This window comes from Mauremys reevesii, linkage group 6 (assembly GCF_016161935.1).
Source record: "Mauremys reevesii isolate NIE-2019 linkage group 6, ASM1616193v1, whole genome shotgun sequence".
NCBI lineage: Eukaryota > Metazoa > Chordata > Testudines > Geoemydidae > Mauremys > Mauremys reevesii.
Window position 1 is genome coordinate 24,659,926 of NC_052628.1, and position 15,720 is coordinate 24,675,645.

At 42.4% G+C, this 15,720-nt stretch overlaps 1 long non-coding RNA gene across 1 annotated transcript in view; it reads right to left on the reverse strand.

The window, feature by feature from the left end:
* Nucleotides 1–15,720, reverse strand: part of LOC120407648 — a 31,343-nt gene that overhangs the window by 12,069 nt on the left and 3,554 nt on the right. The window contains exons 2-5 of the long non-coding RNA XR_005600154.1: nt 14,054–14,166; nt 13,779–13,881; nt 9,074–9,218; nt 7,769–7,854 (exon numbers count right to left, since the gene is read on the reverse strand). This is a non-coding gene — a long non-coding RNA (uncharacterized LOC120407648). The remainder of the gene's footprint in view (nt 1–7,768; nt 7,855–9,073; nt 9,219–13,778; nt 13,882–14,053; nt 14,167–15,720) is intronic.

The window sequence follows — 15,720 nt, forward strand, 5'->3', positions numbered from 1 at the left end:
TATAAAAAATAGAAATACTATATAAAAAATTTTAAATCTCAAACTATACAAAAAGTAGGTCCACACATATAGGAATAGAGCAATAATCCTCTTGGGACAGTTCAAAAAAGCTCTCAGAGAGCAACTCGAAAAGCCTCCGCAGGAGGTTCCTGGGGAGAGGTGCCTTGTTGGGTGCTCCGTGGAAGCACACTCTTCCGCGCCAGGACATCCTAATGTACATAGGAATCATCGCCTCCACCAGCATTGCGCTGCATATGGTCCTGGTCTGTGCAGGGCTTCCCTTAGCATCCGCTCTCTCTGACTCCGAGTGACCCGCCTCAGGGTGATGTCGTTCTGTACAGGCTGCATCTAAGTAGGGCAATTAGTGTATTGTTACTACTGTTAATGGTTTTAAATTAGGTTGCATAACAACGACCCTCGCTTAACAGCCACGTGCTGGAGGCCACAGAGAACAAGCATACATTGATCTTTCCCGTGCACTGGCGGGAGGGGCTGGAAAAGGCTCAGCCTTTCTGCTTTACAGATTGTCTTTAGCAGAAGAGCACAGCTATCCACTAAATGATAAGCATTATCTACTTTAAGGCTTACCAGGACTGTCTGCAAGACGGATTCAGCTGTCTCTCCCCGCTTGTCCGCTCTCCTGTGCAATGGCGCCGCCAATGAGAGCGTATTCCGAAATCTCGAACTTGTCCTGAGATCTCGTGGAACTTGGTGCCCTGTATGGTCTTGTTCAGAGAAACTGACTACACTGTGTTCACTGTTCGCAAACATGTATCTGTTCAAGGAAATCACTTACTGTTTCCCATCACACAGCTTCTGCTCTTTCCCGGACTGCCCCGGCATCCCCCTCGCAGAGGCTGGCTCAGATTAGGCGGCGAAAGAAAAAGACTCGGGACGAGATGTTCGTGGAACTGATGGCCTGCTCCAGAGCCGAGGCGGCCCAGCAGAGCCACTGGAGGGAGACCCTCTCTCAGCAGCAGTGCTCACACAGCGAACGGGAGGACAGGTGGCGGCAGGAAGACCAGCAGGCGACTCAAACGCTGCTTGGGCTAATGAGGGAGCAAACGGACACGCTCCGGCGCCTTGTTGATGTTCTGCAGGACCGCAGGCAGGAGGAGAGAGCCCCCCTGCACTGTATCTGCAACCACCCTCCAACGCCAAGAAGTCCTGTCCCCCCCTCACCAAAAATTACAAGACGGAGGGGCGGTAGGGGCCGTGAGAACTGTCACTGCACCACAGCTGAGCGCTAATGTACCACACACCTCTGACGCTATAACTGTGTAGAAGCGCTTCCCTTACAGGATCACCCAGTCCCAAATCCAAGTTTCATCACCCCACTATGTAGTAGATTAATAAAAGCTGTTTGCTGTTGTTCACTCTTTCCGTCACGTCTTTCGTGTCAGAAGACTGTGTGTATGGGGGGGGGGGGCAGGGGATTTATAATTGCACGGGATAGCCTACATTAGCAGGGTACAGAGTATCGGGGGCAGGATCAACTGCAGGGCACACACAGACTGCAGTCAGTAGTCACCAGGGTCACTCTGTGTGGTGTATGCTGCCCCGGGTCATTCTGTGATGTGTACGCTTGTCCACGGTCCTAGCGTCTGCCACCCCCTAATGTTAAGGCATGCTGCCCTTACCATGCACTTCCACCGTAGGCGCGATCCTCTCCGCTGCCCTGAGCCCCAACAAGAGCCCTCATCCACGGACAGATACTCACCCTTCCCCCACACCCATCACCCCTTCCTACGCCCAAACCCACAGCCCAGAGCCTGCATCCAAATCCCTATCCAAAGACGGCCCCACTCGCCCCTTCCTGCAAACCCACCCCTACATGCACAACCACTTGAAACCTTCCCCCACCCCAGAGACCTATGTAGGAGCAGGAGGCTGTCCGTCCTGTATTGTACAAGCGGTCTGTACATCAGTGCACACCGTACCCAGCACAGTATGCGTCCATGTTTCAAACCCAGAACAGAAATGCAAAGTAAAAGAAAGATTTATTAACAATAACTGTTCCGTTTCATTTGTTTTAAAACGTGTTTGGGAAGTGGGGGAAACTTGGAGAACGGGGTATGTAACTGCAGATCTCACTCAACACATAGAGACACAGGCCCAGGATCAGCGTCTCTTAAAATCAAGTGGAGAGTCATAGGTTAGGCTGCTCTCCGAGGAAACTTGCTTTCAAAGCCTCCCGGATACACAGCGCTTCCCGCTGGGATATTCTTTCGGCACGGGTGTCTGGCTGAGCGTAAACAGCAGCCAGGCGATTTGCCTCAACCTCCCATCCGGCCAAAAAGGTCTCGCCCTTGCTCTCACAGACATTGTGGAGCACACAGCAAGCAGCAATAACTACGGGGATATTCTTTTCGCTGATGTCCGAGCGAGTCAGTAAGCTCCGCCACCTCCCCTTGAGACGTCCGAAAGCACACTCCACCACCATTCTGCACTTGCTCAGCCGGTAGCTGAAGAGTTCCTTCTCACTGTCCAAGGCGCCTGTATAGGGCTTCATGAGCCAGGGCATTAGCAGGTAGGCTGGGTCCCCGAGGATCACTGTAGGCATCTGCACATCCCCAACTGTTATTTTGTGGTCCGGGAAGAAAGTTCCTGCCGGGAGGCGTCTAAACAGACCAGAGTTCCTGAACACACGCGCGTCATGAACCTTGCCCGCCCACCCGACGAAGATGTTGGTAAAACGTCCCCTATGGTCCACCAGTGCTTGCAGCACCATTGAAAAGTAGCCCTTTCGGTTAATATACTGGCTGGCCTGGTGGGCTGGTGCCAGGATAGGGATGTGAGTCCCATCTATAGCCCCACCGCAGTTTGGGAATCCCATCGCGGCGAAGCCATCTATGACGACCTGGACGTTTCCGAGAGTCACTACCTTTGAGAGCAGTTGCTCAACGATTGCGTGGGCTACTTGAATCACAGCAACCCCCACGGTAGATTTGCCCACGCCAAAGTGGTTCGCTACTGACCGGTAGCTGTCTGGCGTGGCAAGTTTCCAGAGGGCTATGGCCACTCGCTTCTGCACACTCAGGGCTGCTCGCATCCGGGTGTCCTGGCGCTTCAGGGCAGGGGACAGCAAGTCACAGAGTTCAAGGAAAGTGCCCTTACGCATCCTGAAGTTTCGCAGCCACTCTGTTTCATCCCAGACCTGCAGCACTATGCGGTCCCACCAGTCCGTGCTTGTTTCCTGGGCCCAGAATCGCCGTTCCACACCATGAACTTGACCCATTGCCACCATGATCTCCACTGCCCGGCGTACCCTGCTTTGTGAGAGGTCTGCGCCACTCTCCTCACCGCGCTGCCGGAGCCTCCTCGCCTGATTTCTCAGCAGCTGACCGTGGAAGAGGTGGACGATAAGGTGCGAGGAGTTGACAACAGCCATAAGTGCAGCGATGATCGCAGCGGGCTCCATGCTCGCAGTGCTGTGGCGTCCGCGCTGTAACCGACCAGAAAAGTGCGCGAACAGATTTCCCGCAGGCGCTTTCAGGGAGGGAGGGCGTGATTGACGGTTCGATGACGACAGTTACCCAAAACCACCCTCGACACATTTTTTCCCCCAGCAGGCATTGGGAGCTCTACCCAGCATTCCAATGGGCAGCGGGGACTGCGGGAACTGTGGGATAGTTCCCACAGTGCACCGCTTCGAAAGTCGATGCCGGCCCTGTTAATGTGGATTCAGAAATTCGAATTAGTGTCCTTAGTGTGGATACACAAATTCGACTTCATAAGGTCGAATCCACAAATTTGACTTAAGTAGATTCGAAATAGTCTTGTAGTGTAGACAAGGCCTATGACAAGTAGTTCCAGACACTGCTTTTTCAGAAGTAACCAAGACCTTTGGCACAGTCAGTCATGCTATATGGATTGATAAATTGTTGTGTCCTGAATTTGGTCATTCTTTTTGAGTGGGGCCAGGAATTATGACTGACACATTTCAGAGTGTCATTTTTTAAAAATATATTGTCTCTAAAATGTCCTTCAGGTTTGGAGATTGTACATTTGTGTCTGGTATCAGCATAAACGTGTAATGGTTTTCATTATTAAGAGTGATATTGGGTTATCATTCACTTTTCGAGTCTCATACTAGGTTGTACTTCTTAAAAATTGGGGCAGGGGAAGAGCAAATAATTTTTAAAAGCTTTCTTAATTTTCCAGTAAGCATTGAAGACAATGTAACAATGAAAAGATGTGGCTTTTTGCTGGTATTTAGCAGCCTAAAGGTCACATGCAGTAACATACTTCTCCTTAAAGAAGGGATCCTGAGCTTTTCCTCTATCTCCATCTAGTGAGGCGTGTATCATGATCAGTGGAACTGGAGTCAGAGGCCCATGTTCCCTAGAGGGACTGTTATTAAGGGACATCAGGGAAATGGAATACAGGGAGTTAGGCTGGAAGTAACTCAGCCACATGGACAGAGACATGCACAGGTTTAATAAAGTTTCTAAGGTCTGGTCTACACTGGGGGGGTGGGGTCGAACTAAGGTACGCAACTTCAGCTACGCGAATAGCGTAGCTGAAGTCGAACTACCTTAGTTCGAACTACTTACCCATCCTCACGGCGCGGGATCGACGTCCGCGGCTCCCCCGTCGACTCCGCCACCGCCGTTCGCGGTGGTGGAGTTCCAGAGTCGACGGGAGTGCGTTCGGAGTTCGATATATCGCATCTAGATGAGACGCGATATATCGAACTCCGAGAAGTAGATTGCTACCCGCCGATCCGGGCGGGTAGTATGGACGTACCCTTATTGTTCAACTTTCACTGCATTCAGCTTCATTCTTTGTGAATAAAACATAGTGATAGTGGCTGAGCTGTGAGTTTTCTGCAGTACAACTGGTAGCATGAACCATGGAACTCAGAATGACGCCCCTGGAGACCTGGATTTTGCAAGCACAAAACTAGCCCAGTGATGATCTGGTGGAAGGAGGAATTTGAGCTGTACACAGACCTGGTAATGCAGCAGAATGACAACAGCAGCAAAGTAAAACTGTATTTAGCATATTGTGGAACAAGGCAGAGAGGTCTGCACCACTCTGAAGTTCACCACTGCCTCAAGCTTCACAGCAGTCCTAGGAGCCTTGGAGACCTAGGAGGGAGGTGAGCCCAGGATGGTTGAACCTGTAGGTGCACAAGATTGCAGCATCTGTGTTTGCTATAAGAGAAGCCCCAATATGTGTCTCCCTCTCTGACTCCTGGGCCTTTCTTTTTTCATATTTTCCACTCATGGTATCATTAAAGGGTGGAGTTAAGGTTGTTTTGTACTTTGTGTAATGCTATACCTTAATATGTTTGGATTTCTTTTAAGTGTAACCTTAGCTGTGAATTCCCTGAAAAGGAAACTTTTTAGAGGCCAAGGAATGGCATGAGGACCTTTGAGCCTAGGGCAAAATACACACAGCTAGAGATGGTGTAGACAACCACTGCATCAACAAAGAAACCAGGATGCCCCTGCTGAGGGGTGACTATTAGAGCCCAAGTAAGCTGAAGACTCAGCTCAGAAAAGGAGCAAAGGTTTTGTGTTGTACAGCTGCTTATTTCAGAAGAAGAAAGGATAGACTTTGTATTTTCACCAGAGTCAAAAGTACAACAGTGGCCTGTAGCCCTGTGAAAGACACCAGAGAGGGAAACTGAGGGTCCATACCATTGGTTAATGGTGGAAAAGACAGATGTAAGAGAGACTCCATTACAAGCACTCTAGTTTCATTAAAGGATTTTGTGATTTGTTCATTTGTTTTCTCTCTCTCAAACATGACCTTGCTGGGGAGTTTTAGAGCTAAGTTTCCATCACATCAGTGAGTTGTTCTAGATTTCGTTCTGATGGTGAACCAAGTACGGTACATTCTGGGTGTATCTTATGGGGGCTCATGTAGCCTAAAAATATCACCTTTTCAGCAGATTCTCTACAGGTGGGAAATTATGAGTTTAGATAAAGAGTGATTGCCTTCTCTTTTCACTTTTGATGGCAGTGGTTGCAACTGCAGAGTTTACGTTGTGTAAATGAAGCCCTTTCTAGTAAGAAAACTGAGTCCATTGCTGTCATATACAACATATGTGCATAAGAACGGCCATACTGGATCAGACCAAAGGTCCATCTTGTCTTCTAAGTATCCTGTCTTCTGACAGTGGCCAATGCCAGGTGCCCTAGAGGGAATGGACAGAACAGGTAATCATCAAGTGATCTGTTCCTTTGCCCATTCCCAGCTTCTAGCAAACAGAGGCTAGGGATACCACCCCTGTCCATCTTGGCTAATAGCTAACATTTTTCAAACAACAAGTATGTATAAAACATTAATGAACATTGTCTTGGAACATTATTTACTATAGTAAATGTGATATAAGGATTTGTGAGTTGTAAAACCTCTGTCCAGCTAGCTTTACTTGTGGCACACTTGTCTTTAACAGACTGAACTACAATTTACATTCACTTCATATAATCGTATCAAGCTTTTGGAAAGATTGCCACATGCCTGGGAGCTCCCAGGGGTACAGTTTCTCCCAGTACAATGTTTATCATTGCTAGAATGTGCCTAATATGCATAATTAATTCTTTGATTTTATTTCTTCTTGTGGCCTGAACTTTATCCCTCTTTTTTTCTCTAAAACAAACTTAGATGATTCTTGGTATATAGCTTGGAACATCATCCCAAGGTTGCTTACAGGTTACTATGGGAGGAGGAAAAAAATAAGACTGGTATGGAGTAAAGGATGCACAGAAAGAAGAGGAGTGTTACAAGGATGGAGTCTTATGATATGTCAGATGTAAAGGAGACATTGAAATATAAGCAAGAGGAGCATTCAGTAAGGTAAGTAAAGACCCAAAGGAGGCCAGTGTTAACTCAAGAGGGGAGATGATTTGAGGAAGGAAAGTATGGTTTATAATGTTTACACTGTTCAGCCAAGAAACTGAAGAGGGATAAGAACAGGAAAAAAAGCAATTGGGTTTAGCTTATGCCAGGTCAGTGGAGGCTTTGAGAGCAATATCAGGCTACTGGAAGTGGACAAAGAGGAAATGAACATAGGATTTTGAAAGACTGGAAGTAAAACTGTTCATCTGAAGTAAGTGGAACAGGAACAGAGAAATTAAATGGGCTGGGAGTAGAAGAGGCTGCGGGAATTAAAACAGGGTTTTAGCTGAATGATGGTTCAAAATTCTATTTTAATAAAACTTACTACAGATCATTTGAAATTTTTTGTAGAGGTTGTTATGAACAGAATAAATCTATCATAATGCAGTATAAGGTTTGCAAAATTTAAAGTGAAACTTAAAAAAATCATTATCTGCAGTGCTTTAAAAATAACTAGGTATACAGTAATACAAATAATAAAAACTAAAATATGGTAACAGAATTTATGGAAAACAAAAACCCGCCAATGGATAAGTATAATTAGCATTATTCCATTTCTCATTTTTATAGATGATCATAATTTAACCTGTTCCTTTTAATATGTTCACATTATAAATATTGGAAGGCTTTTTTAAATAATGAATGTTGTATTTTTGTGTTTAAAAAGACAATGTATATAGGGATTTAATAAACACTTAAAAGATTGTAGTTCTGACTTGGCAGAAAAGGAGTTAAAAGTTGAACCATCTGAGGAAGCATTCGGAAGATTCCACTACCCATATGAGAGAGGGGGTGGGAGGATTTTTTGCAATCAGTTATTTATTTGACAATATTTTTTAAACAAAATTTCAAATGACTTACTGAACTTATAGTTATAAACTATAAGAGATAAATCTGTAAATTAAAATAAGCAAACCTGAGGTAAAATTCTAAGGGACGTTTCTCTCTCCTTTTTATAGACAAGCTCCAAGGAACAGATGGGTCAGTCTGGCTACAGTGGTTCTAGGCACAAGACAACATTGACCCTGGTTAGTTCTGGGCTTGCAAAGTATTTCAAGGTCCTTTTGACCTGCTTAAGTATTTCCTTTCAGCACAATCACAGTTCACTTAATAATCACAGCAATGGCTTCCAGTGACAGTCAGGCCTCATTTACCTGCATGAGGCTGGGGAGAAAGAAGAGAAGAACATGATAGTAATTAAGATAAATGTAGCACTGAGAGGTCTTAATATATCGTAGGACCTCAATTATCTAGACATCTCAGGGGACACCCCAAAACTTTGTTTAATCAAGTATTCAGTTATTGGGGGAACCATTTTAAAGTGTAAATAATAACTTTACCTGATGTGCTAAAGTAAAATGTCATTAGGCCATTTCAAACCCCTAGGTAGCAGAGTTTTAATGGGTTTGGCTAATCAAGATCTTTCTGTGTATAATATTGAGGGACATGTCCAGGTTTCAAATAAATAAAGTAGTTTTTTTTGAGAACTGAGGGTAGGCTAATTTAGACACTGAGTAGCTAGTTTACAAAACTAGGTGCCCAAATACAGATTTAGATGCCTAAATACTACTTATAGGCATCTGAATGCACTTTAAGAAAGCAAAGTGTTTTAAACTTCCAATTATGTTTTGTGATATTTTTAAGAGTTCAGCATAATTGGTTTTCTATTATGAAGTGAGATAGCATGGTCTCTCTGATTTACAAGGCAATAATAAGAGTCCCAAGAAAGTGAGGAGTCATGTCCTTCAATCTGTATCTGGAGTGTTTGGGCAACTGTAGCCATTCAAAATGTTTGGGAAGTTGTTGGTGTAACAGCAGCCATTTTATTGATGGTAAAAAAGAGCAGAGTTATATTATCATAGGGAAAAAAACTGTGTAGCACAATAGATACGTATGATGCTTTACTGGCAACTATGAACAAGACAAGGTCCTTACACCCTGTGGAGCTTTAAAATCTAAAGTTAAACCAAAATCACAACAAAGAGAACAGACAGAGTGTATGGGGAGGTAAATGGTAAACAAATGGAGAGGGATAGCCCTTTGTAGTCCCAATTTCCTGCTGCTATATCTTCTAAGAAAATAAAACTTATGTAGAATATAAAACTGCTTCTATCTGCCAGCTTCTCTTCTAAATACCTGCTGTTTAATAACATTAATAATTATGAGGCTAGTATTAAATGCAGAGAGACCAAGTTCTGAATGGAAGTAGAGATTGAACTACCTTCTCAATCTTTAGAGGTGGTTTCTTCAGGGCTGAGGAATAACAGCAGAGCAGTGCAAGGAAACTTTAGTTATTGCTGCCCTATTTGATGGATAAATAAGGACTTCAGTCTCCAGTGTTATCAATTCAGGACCTTCCATGAGCTCTACATTCACACACGCACAAAAATAGCACTTAAGAAAAAGACTCCAGTATGATTTTGCAATCAGAGAGAAACATGTATGCAGACACACATCCGTTATATTAATACTGTAACTTGTTGCTTAGCACATATACTGTTGCTAAAACTTTTGTCTTTTTTGTTTTGTTTTATGATTTGTGGAGGAAAAAGATATTGTATTTCTTTTTTCCCTATTAACTTTTTAAAAAAAAGTAGACCGAAAAAAAACTACACATAAATTTCTCATAGTATATTAGGCATGCTACCTAACCTTAATTATACTTGAAACAGGAAAGATATTTCTAAACCAAAAAGTTAACTACAATACCACAACTACCAGGACAGTTACATATATAATTATTACAGATATATTGAAGTGAAGAATTGTTTCTTTCTGGAAATTGCAAATGAAGATTTCTCTATTTCATTTCAGGCATTTTGGCAACCTCCATATATAGAGTTTTTTTTGTGAAATTTTGGGGTGCTCGAGAAATTATATCAAGTCTTATGAAGTGCAACCTTCTCAAGAAAGTCTGATAGATATCTCTGAAATTATTTTTTGGAAGAGGACAAAGGTCAGAGAGGCGGTAAGAAAAATATTCAGCATTGAAGGAAGCTTGCATTATTGCTGTCCTGTTTAGTGGATAAAAAAGCACCACAAACATGTCTGCCAAACTGAAATAATTTCCTTTTCTCCTTTAAATAAGCCTGGCCAGATTCATAGGATTACAAAGACAACATAAAATAAAAACATGCAATATAGCAACATGAGATATGAAAGCACATAGTAAGCCAGCTTCAAAAATGGAAATATATATGTGATAGAGGAACATCTAAAAGTTTGGACTTCAATTTACATAAGCATCCAAACCTATAGACTCCTATCACTGGGTGTGAGCCCTACAGTCCTTGTCTCCATACAATCTTCCTCCCATCTTCATCAAGTCTTATGACAGGCACTCACCATCACCAACAATCATCTCCCTTCTTTACTTGGTGTTCACTTGTTCATGAGGAGGATTTGTGGCCTGCTGCGCCATTTAATATCTTTGGCAATTAGGTGCATGCCCCTTCCATAATCTTTTGGAGCACCCCCCCCCCCCCCGTCTTTCACATGGACATAAGCAAACAAGTCAAATTATGCTGTTGTGGTACTGCTGAGAATGAGGAGTAGGGTTTAGTGAAACAAAGAACCTTAAGACAGTGGCTCTCAACCTTTCCAGACGACTGTAATCTTTTCAGGAGTCTGATTTGTCTTCTGTAGCCTCAAGTTTCACCTCATTTAAAAACTACTTGCTTACAAAATCAGACACAAAAATATAAAGGTGTCACAGCACACTGTTACTTAAAACTTGCTTACTTTCCTATTTTACCATATAATTATAAAATCAATTTGAATATAAATATTGTACTTACATTTCAGTATATAGTTTAGAACAGTGTAAAACAAGTAATTGTATGTATCAGAGTTCCATCTAGGGTACAGATGTGGGGACCTGCATGAAAGACCCCCTAAGCTTATTTCTACCAGCTTAGGTTAAAAACTTCCCCAAGGCACAAATTTTTCCTGGTCTTTGGATGGTATGCTGCCACCATCAAGTGAGTTAGACAAAGATTCAGGAAAAGAACCACTTGGAGTTCCTGTTTCTCCAAAATATCCCCCCAAGCCTCTTCATCCACTTCCCTGGGGAGGCTTAAGAATAATATACCAACCAAATAGGTAAACAAGGTGAACACAGACCAGAACCTTAGATTTTTTAGGACACTAAAAACCAATCAGAGTCTTAAAAGCAGAACTTTATTATAAAGAAAAAAAGTAAAAGAAGCACCTCTGTAAAATCAGGATGGAAGGTAATTTTACAGGGTAATAAGATTTAAAACACAGAGGATTCCCCTCTAGGCAAAACTTCAACGTTACAAAAAACAGGAATAAACCTCCCTCTTAGCATAAGGAAAATTCACAAGCTAAAACAAAAGATAACCTAATGCATTTCCTTGCTATTACTTACAATTTGTAATCTTAGATGCTTATTTCAGATATGGCTTTAGCAGATGTATTTTTTCTGCCCTGGTCCCTCTCTGTCCCAGAAAGAATAACAAAGAGAGCACAAAACAAAAACCTTCCCCTACAGATTTGAAAGCATCTTCTCCCCTTATTGGTCTTTTTGGTCAGGTGCCAACCAGGTTATTTGAGATTCTTAACCCTTTATAGGTAAAAGAGGGATTTTATGTTACCCTTAGCTGTATGTTCATGACAGTATGATATTTTAGTTTTTACTGATTTTGTTGGTGCTTTTTATGTAGCTTGTTCTAAAACTAGGCAAATAACTAGACCTCTACACACACCCTAGGGGTGCACATACCCCTGGTTGAGAACCACTGCCTTAGAAATACCATGCTAACTATGTGGTTGTTGAGATCCAGATAGTGAAAAAAGTCAAACAAATATTTTGTTTAAGTTGTGTATGTGACACAACTTAAACAAAACACAACACTTACAAACAAAACACTTGTAGGATGCTAAATAAATTCAAAGGGACAAACACTGAGTATTTTCATTTGCATCATGTGTAGTCTACACAGCTCTAGTTGTGATGTTCCTTAGTCCAAAAATTAACTGCAGTAGCTCTGAGAATTTCCTAGTAGTCTATTTGAAGCTATTATAGTACTAATATAGTGTGCTAGATACTTTTACAGACAAGCTAAAAATAAAGTTGCCACACAGAACTTGTAACCTAAATACAACCTTCTGAAGATAGGTGAGAAAAAATTCTGGTAAAGGAATGATTGTGTTAAAATATTTTCAACTGCAATACAGTCTATAGATGTTTAACATTTTTCCCTGAATCAGCTCACGTATCATAATTTCATATGATTGCTTTTTTGTAAAGAAAACAGATGCAACTATGATTAAGTATAAGTTTTGACTAAACGTGCTCTCCAGCTGATCCTTTTACTAAAATAGTATCTCTTAGCTGATTTACTTTATAAAAGTGTTATTCAAACACAGATATCATTCACTGGATTGTTTTTGCCATCATTGACATGGCACATAAATTCATTTCAAGCACTATCTTTTATACTGGGGTGGGCAAACTTTTTGGCCTGAGGGCCACATCTGGGTATAGAAATTGTATGGAGGGCCATGAATGCTCACAAAATTGGGGTTGGGATGCAGGAAGAGGTGAGGGCTCTGGCTGGGGGTGCAGCTCCAGGGTGGAGCCAGAAATGAGGAGTTCAGGGTATGGGAGGGAACTCCGGGCTGGGGCAGGGGGGTGCGGGCTCTGGAGTGGGGCTGGGGATGAAGGGGTTTGGAGTGTAGGAGGGTGCTCCAGGCTGGGACAGAGGGGTTCAGAGGGCAGGACGGGGATCAGGGCTGGGGCAAGGGTGCTGGGGCGTAGCTCAGAGGTGCAGGCTCCAAGCGGCTCCCGGAAGCAGCAGCATGTTCCCCTCTCTGGCTCCTATGCAGAGGTATGGCCAGGCAGCTCTGGTGTGCGCTGCCTTGTCTGCAAGTGCCACCCCTGCAGCTCCCATTGGCTGTGGTTCCTGACCATGTGAGCTGTGGGGACTGCGCTTGGGGCAGGGGCAACGTGTGAAGCCCCCTGGCTGCCCCAACATGTAGGAACTGGAGGGGGGACATGCCGCTGCTTCCGGGAGCTGTGGAGTGGCCCCCAACCCTGCTCTCCAGCTGGAGCGCCGGAGCAGGGCAAGCCCCAGACCCAACTCCTCAGTGGGAGCTTAAGGGCCGGATTAAAATGGCTGATGGGCCGGATTCGGCCCATGGGCCATAGTTTGCCCATGCCTGTTTTATACCCATAATTCCCCACTAAGGGGATACAACATCTCCTCCTCCTCCATAAACAAGTCTTTTCTGTAGCCAAACTGGCCAGAAGAGTAGTAAAATAGTTGGTTTTAAGGAAAACCTCTTTAGGTTGATAGGTCCTTGAAGAGAGACTGGTAGAACTTTGGATTCTGAAGGATTTTTGTCAGTGAGAAGGGCAACTAGAGGCCTTTTGTGCCTCAGTGTCTATCCTCAGGAGCAGCTGAGGAGAAAACACTCAAAAAATGCTTGGGAAAATACAGTCTAAAGAGAAAAGATGAATAATGCCCGAGGAAATGCATGAAAAAACAAGGGCTTTGAACAGAAGAGAGACAGCATTAACTAGACTAATGGAAACTGGAACTTGAGCCTGGAGCAAAGCACAAGATGGTGAGATATAACTCTGGAAATGAAGGGGAAGGTGAATGGAAGTACAGAAAAACACTGAGAAACTTGAAGAAATCTATGAATGGCTGTAACATGGGATATAATACAGAATGGGTGATTGTCAGGATGAAGTATCTCAGGAACCATAGAGTATATATCATTCTTTGATAAATTCAATCACTTAAACTCCTCATAGATGATTAGGAGATATAGGTCATGACATGGTGCTATTTAAGAAAATTATTTTCCCTAAAATTACAGTAATATATCATATGTACCCAATTATTTTGATTATCTTTGCACAGGTAATGTACAGGCAAAGATACATATATACATACTGGAGTCTCCTCAGGCCAGGGACTGTGTCTTCTTATGTTTGTACACTGCCTAACAAAATGGATGCAATCCTGGTTAGGGCTCCTAAGCATTACTGTAATATAACTGAAACAGTAACAAACATGAGTTTGTAGATTAATACACTTCTAAAAAATATACAAAGATAAACTCCATTAAAATTAAATTCTTAAAATTAACATTGTAACTGTCACTGACCATGGTTATTATACTTAAGATTTCAAAACAATTTCCATTATAACTTCCTATTTTCACTCACATCTGATTTAAAAACAATACACAATCTTCCCCTATTAGCCTCCAACATACATGTTTTGAGCTGAATCTTTCCAGGCTTTGTCTCTGTCCAAAGGTAAATTATTTTTGGAAAATCTGAGGGAAAAATAATTTAGACAATTTTAAAATATGGGAGAGTAAAAACAAATGAAGAAAAGTTGGAAAACAAATAAACCACTAAATGGAAAATTGACTTTTCTAAGTTTGAATAATTGTTTTTTTTAAAGAGTTATGATTGTTTGAAAATTACATATGATGCATCCCTAATTGAGATATTTTTCTATCTTTACGGGTTTTTTTGCCCCCTTTTTTTTGTGAATCTAGCCCATCATCATCTTGCAAGGGATAGCAGTCAAATGTTCATGCTGACTTTAACAATCTTTCATTCCCTTGATCATGAAGGTGTACTGATTCACTTGCACATCCTGACAGAATAGACAGAATTACTTTAGTGCTTCTCAGAAAGATCTCAGAGAGTGTGTTAGGAATTTACTTATTAATCCTCATAGCTCTCATGTGGGGCTCCACAGGACTTTAAATTTGCTTTCCCTGTATGGGTATGTAACTATCATGCAATTAGATGTTTTTTTAATCATAAAACCTAGAGAGTGAGTTTGCTTTTCCAGTGTCTAGCCAATATAATATCTTTGATGGAAAAGATCCATCTGAAACTCAGTCCAGAAAAGACAGAGGTTAGTAAGTGGGGAGGAAGTATCTGGAAAGTATGTTGGGGACAGTGCTCTTAAAATGCAGTCCTTCACTTGCGCTTCCAAATAAGTCTTGTCTCCTTTTTGGGGTTTATAACACTTTACCAGTGGTTGGTGGGAGAACCTGGGCCTGCCCACTACTTTGGGTTCCAACCCAGAAGCCCCCAAAACAGCAGCCACTTAAATTTGTTACTGCTATTTACCTGGGCCTCTTTCCACCTGGCTCCTTTATCTTCACCTTTTACCTCATGGTTAAAGTTCTCAGGTCCTCTCTCTCTCTGAACTCTGGTTGTCCCTCAAGTTCCTTTGGCCAGAGATGAGCACTCTTCCTGACCCTTTGGTCCCATTTTATCTGAGCCCGATGGACTCTGGTTTACTGCTTTCATGTAGCCTCTCTAGTCACAGCTGAAGGACCCAGCCCATCACAGCATGCTTTTGGATCCTCATATTCTTTTTCTGGATTTCAAAGTTCTTTCAGTGACAAAACTCTTTTCGCATCTGTATCTTGTAAGGTGAGTGAACAGTTCTCTCTCATGTGGATCTTGTGGATGCTCCCAAAGAACATTTGTATAAATACTGATCTTGTGACATCTGGATATCTAAAGGTTAGAATCCACTCCTAATAGGATTATTTGGAAATAACTCTAAACTGAAACTCTGGGAGATAATTATACATGGCTTGAACATTTCACACACAAATAAAAATTCTTAATACAATTGTATTAATGCAAGTTACTAAAATGAGTCTTAGAGCTTCTGGACTGGGGGAAAAAAAAGGTTTTGTAGTTACTTTACAGGAAAAAAAAGAATCATTTTGTGCTATGTTATCCGAATTTCCTGTTGCTTGATTATACTAAGGAACTAGTATAAGGAAACTTGAAATGGGATAGAATTTTACTCAGTTCCTATATCGGAGAAAATAAATGGTCACTGCCAGATTGTA